The sequence below is a fragment of the Spermophilus citellus genome (genome assembly GCF_964194105.1).
Source record: "Spermophilus citellus genome assembly, chromosome: 12".
Classification (NCBI taxonomy): Eukaryota; Metazoa; Chordata; class Mammalia; order Rodentia; family Sciuridae; genus Spermophilus; species Spermophilus citellus.
The window spans coordinates 13,753,486-13,759,485 of record NC_138198.1 but is presented as its reverse complement, the minus strand read 5'-3'; positions in this window follow the sequence as shown (position 1 = coordinate 13,759,485).

Below are 6,000 nucleotides of genomic sequence, written 5' to 3'. Positions count from 1 at the left end.
ATCAAGTGAGAATAGGGATCCTTCTGGTCAAACGAGTTCTTCAAAGCCCTGCAGAGGCTAGCCCATAGGTGCTTGGGTTTTCTCATGACCCCAATTGACACACAGAATCTATACCCGGCAGTCAGTAGGCCTCCAATTGGAGAAGCGGAGCAGTATTAACGGCAGGCTTATTGGATCACTCCAGGTTCACAGGAAGGGTGTCCAGGCCACCCTGACATGAGGCAAATGAGGGGCAAGGGAGCTTATTGTGGACACTGTCTTGGGCTGTGCCCCTCATGGAAACCTCCAGCCAGAGGTTATGATGAGTGTCTATATGGAAGAAGATGAGGGCCATGTGTCAGTGTTTAGGTTTGAATTGTGGTCATTGGTGTGGCGGTGGGAAGAGATGACTGGGTCCACCTGGGCTTGAACTCTGGTGTGATTCCCATTGGAGACTGAGTTCTGGAACTGAGTTCAGAGAAGTATTGCCGTGAATTGTGTTGGGATTTGAGGAGGCCATGCATGAGAGTCGCCCTTGGAAACTGAGATCTAGGCCCAGGCTGGCTTTCCACAGAGCACTGGGAATCTCAGCCTGGATATCACATGATTTTATTCTTAAAGACCTGGCAGCCACAGTTGAGAGTCAAAACACACATGGACCTCACATTTGTAGACCTCAATGGGCCTGGATTCATGTGTCCTTTTGGCCACTCTTTGGGAAGCCTTGTTTGTGAGAGTTCTCTAGAGCTTTTGTTGAAATGAGCTTGCTCACCATTGAATGGTTCCTGAAGGCATGGAAACCCACAGTGCCTCCAACTTCATCCTTTAAAAATGGCTAGCTGGATAAATACCATGAGATTTTTGAAATTCCCATGACCAGGTGGCACTGGAGAACCTTTGGATGTCCTGTTGCTGATCATGAGTGTACCAGACAGTGCCTTGATTGACTGGGTTTCATGAAAATGGTGTAAAACAGAGATGCCAGTAAGTTGGGGCCTGCTGAGTAGCGGGCCTAGAGCAGTGGTGTGCAGGTGTGTGATAGAACATCTGTGGTGGGGCCATGTGGATCTGCCATTGGCTTCCAAATGGCTTGTGACTGACATGGTGCAGCGAGCAGACCCTTCTATGTAAAGGCATCTTGTTATATGGAGAGGTTTCAGGGCAGTGTTCAGAATCAGGTTGCTATGGTCAAGGGGGCAAGCTCTGTGGGATAGAAGCCTGGCTGGTGCATTCTCCTAGGACCTTGACCCACCGCACGTGACAGAACTCCCTCCAGCACTGTGTCCCAGTTGAACTCCTTGCATTTCCTGAAGCAAATTCCAAACTCCCAGTGCAGCAGCAAGAAACACCACGAAAAGTGGAGGATGACCAAATGGCTTCAGAGTCCACACAGGGAGACACTTAGACCCCAGTGGCCACAGTTTACCTGCAAAGAGAGAATTCAGCACTTCTGCCTCATGTTCATTGGAAAATCAGAAACCGTGTCCTCCAGGTCACATAGATGCAGACCCAGCTTTGATGGTCTCACTACAGAGGAAGCTAAAGCTCCTGACAACAACATGTATTTCAAGTGCCCAACCTCAGAGGCAGTTTCTCACAAAGTCTTTAGGCCAGCAGAGCTCCATGTTTGTGGAGTGTTTACCCTGTCCCTTACTTATGGAACCTCCTCTACCACCTCCAAGGTTGTGAACTGCTGAGCATTTTCCATTCCACATACGTATTCACAGCTTTTCTAACTCTTCTCCTCGAATTGCGTCTTACTTGTTGCGAAGGTAATGTCAAGGCATTGTTCTGGATGAGAGTGGGAAGATTTTTGTGTAGCACATATTTGCCTACACATTGGATTCATTTTCCTATTTTCCGTTCGAAATACTGAATCCCTGACACTAACCCATACCCTACTGGATTCTGACTACGAATACTAATATGATGGAGAAAAATAACCCAAACAGAATAGAAATACAGGCAGTTCAGAGCAGGCATGGTGTATAGTTGGACTTGCCTTTAGCATTACAAAGGGTAGGTGTTATAAATCTTGTCCAATTTAATAGAAGTAGTTCTCCATGTGTTTTGAAAGTGAACAAATATGTGAATTCCTGTCTCCCTTTCTCTGCAGCCTATTCAGCAACATGTATTTTTACATGCGCATATAGAATCCTCCCTGCTATCCCACGTCCATTCTTGTGAGGTGGCTGACTTGGCAGATACAAATTGTGAGAAGAGATCACTCCTCCTAAACGCTGTTGGAACTGAAAATTCAACCTACGGGTGAGCTTCCTACTTGAACAACATGATACGTAAATCCATGTTCAGTAAAATAAATATTTTTGGATCTGTGGATGATATATATTTCATGATGAATTTCGATTGGCATATATATTTCTACTTTTTAATGCCTGTGTGTTCTGTGTGTATTTGTGTGTGTGTGTGTATATATATATATACACACACACACACACACACACACAATATACAAAAACTCTCCAGATTTTTCAAAATATGAAATATATGTGTCTTATTATACACTCCCTAAATTCATCCATGTTCATATATGTGGATTTATAATCAACTTTTCACAAGATTATGCTCAGAAATATTCATCCACCTGAAATACGTATTTGTTTCCTAGTGCTGAAAACTAACTTCAGAGAATGGTGCATAGAGATCCTAATATTTCTACAGGAACTGACCCAGTTTAACATCAATGCAAGTAGATTCCTATGGGACATGATGTGTATTTTGACGTTCATTTTTATTCAACACTGGTACATTACTATTTCTTCAGTTGATGCACATCATAGGATATGTATTTCATCCTCAAGTTCACAAATTTCTAGGCATTTGGTTCACTTTCAATCACTTCCTGCTTCAGAACACATGTATTCCTCCACGTTTCTTGACTGGTCTTTTCATGAGACTTCTTTACAAACACATTCTTTTCCGTTTCCATAATCCCCTTTGAAGCAAAACTCAAACCCCCTTCATGGTAAACCATAATCGTAATATCACCATTAGATGTATAACTGGTTGGAATGAATGGTTGTGTATCAATATTAGATTTCCTATATATTTTCAGATATCAATTCAATCCATTATTTAAATTGGAGCCAGTTATAATATTTATTCACAGAAGGGTCTATTCATGCATTATCTCTATATTCATAGACCCAGGGTACACCTATTTGTACCCCCAAAGGCTAATTTATATGTCTTCAACATATTACTCCCAGAAATGGTGGAAGAAATACTCATGTCACCTGATCTCCATATACATTTTATCACAGTGATATTCTGGACACAAAATGCAAAGGTCACACTTATGATTGTACCAAAGCCTCATTGGAAAGTGAGCATGGATTACCAAAATCATCCTTGTCCAGGTTGCCTAATGCTCTCAAATGTCAATCCTATTGGTGACTACACATTTGTTTCTTCCTAAGATGATTATTCAACCTCCACCCTGTTGAAAATGTCTAATCCTCTCACTCACTTTATGCTTTGCCTGATTTCCTAATGTCTCTATTGATATCTGCTTTCCTACATATTTCCTCCAGTTCATCATTGTGACTGGCTGACTCTTCACATGTGCTGACATTTACATTCACTCTCTAACCGACACCCTATTGCTAAAGAACTTTTTATCCAAATTTTATACTCATTCTTCTTCCTGAACCTACCAACTATCTTCCTTATCCTACCTACTATCCATTTTTGACTGGATGTTCTCTTCTGCATTCAATCATCCAAGGTACTAGGTCCTATGCCATTGTATATCGATTTATCTGAGACACCTGTGCAGAAAGTCATTCAAAGCTAAGTATCCCAATCAAGGGCCCAATGCCCTTCTGGCCTTCAAATCTTACTTGGATTTCTGTTTTCATACATATATTTCACCTCTATATTATTATAAATATCGCAGGTTCCCAATACCATTCATCATCCAGCAGAGTGATTCCTAACCCGAATCGAACAGGTTCTTAACCCTAACCATACACTGTTCCCTCAATCTAACTTTACAGAAGAGCAGGGACAGAGTTGGTCTTACAATACAGGAATGTAGGGGATCTTCCACCTGCTGAGAACCTCAAAGGTCCATGCAGAAATGATCCCTGGAGAAGATGTAGGCCGCTATGAAGGACCTGAGAGAGCAGAAGTCATCTTCCATGGCAAACAACCTGGTCAGGATGAAGGGATGTGTCTGAATGAGCCTCTCTGTTCTTAATGTAGACACGATGGACCAAAGCAGGCCTGTGTGGAGAGCTGTTCCTTGGTGCCTATGGTTGATATTCCATTGTAAGTTGTGAAAGTGTCACAGGAAGGAGGGGCAGCCTCCATCTCATGGGAGCCCTGGAAGCAACTGTTAGGACACAGTGGTTGCCAAGGCAGTGACCTCATTCAGTTCCTGAAGGAAGTGACCTCACCTCACTTCCTTGGTGATGGAACTCTCTGAACTTGGGATCCAGGAAGCCAGGCACCCAGAGCCAGTCCCAGTCCCAGTCCCAGTCCCAGTGGGCTCACTTGTTTGGATTTACCAAGGACAGAGTCAGTCTTTCTTGGTACCTACTGATGTGAGGATTGCCAAATGCCAGGAAAGCTCTGCAGAGGGGCCTTTCCTGAGAAAGCAGGTAGTGGCTCACCGCTGGCTCCTGACAGCTTCACAGAGTTGGCCAAGGAGGCCAGATGTGAGACAGGACAGGCCATTTCGGGGGAACATAGTATGGCCCACCAGTCAGACGACACTCCGGGTAGTCACAGGCCAACTTGGAAGAAGGAGGTGCCTTTGTGGGTGTGGGTGTGAGTTTGTGGTTTTGTGTCATGTTCTGAGAATAGGTAGGAAAGGCGGTTTGTTTGGTTTGGAGTGGACTGTTTCTAGTAAGTCTTTTGACGAGGCGAGTGTTTCTATGTTTGTGTATCCCACTGTGTCCCTGGTTGTGGACATTAGAAAAGAGAATGCATCAATGGATGTGTCCTGTCTAGTAGAAAGCTTCCCAGCATTCATCCTGCCCCATTTATGAATGGACTGCGGCTTGCCTTATGGATGGGCAACACCTACTATCTTCCTAAGTTCCTGTTTTCTTCCTGAATCCTGGCCACTCTCCAGAATAGGCTCATGGTTTTGTGTCCAAGATAGGTACCACCTCCAAGCTCGGTGACATGGCCATGTACTGGATAGCTGAAAGGAATGGTGAGCATCTCAGAAAACTGAGCTATCAGTGTGACCAGTAAAGTCTCCCTGGAGAAACCCTGCTTTGGGCCTTTTGCTTACCTATTGTTCTGTTGCCCTGAATGTCAGGAAGGCCTTTGCCTCAGGGCACCCCTTTGTGAAGCCTGAAGAAAACAGTTTTCAAGTGGAAATGAATGGGCATCACCTGTGGCTCTTTGCTTACTGGCTTTGCAAAGGGATGTGTCTGAATCAGCCTCTTGGCCCTGTGTGAGGCTGTGGCTTAGATTGTCAGCACCTGACGGATCCTAAGAGAGATCCCATGTGTGCATCCAAAGCCAAATTGGCACAAAAGCAGTCATTGTGGATGAAGTCTCTCGCCTTCCTCTGTAAGGTTCCTGACCTCCATCAAGTGAGAATAGGGATCCTTCGGGTCAAACGAGTTCCTCAAAGCCCTGCAGAGGCTAGCCCATAGGTGCTTGGGTTTTCTCATGACCCCAATTGACACACAGAATCTATACCCGGCAGTCAGTAGGCCTCCAATTGGAGAAGCGGAGCAGTATTAACGGCAGGCCTATTGGATCACTCCAGGTTCACAGGAAGGGTGTCCAGGCCACCCTGACATGAGGCAAATGAGGTGCAAGGGAGCTTATTGTGGACACTGTCTTGGGCTGTGCCCCTCATGGAAACCTCCAGCCAGAGGTTATGATGAGTGTCTATATGGAAGAAGATGAGGGCCATGTGTCAGTGTTTAGGTTTGAATTGTGGTCATTGGTGTGGCGGTGGGAAGAGATGACTGGGTCCACCTGGGCTTGAACTCTGGTGTGATTCCCATTGGAGACTGAGTTCTGGAACTGAGT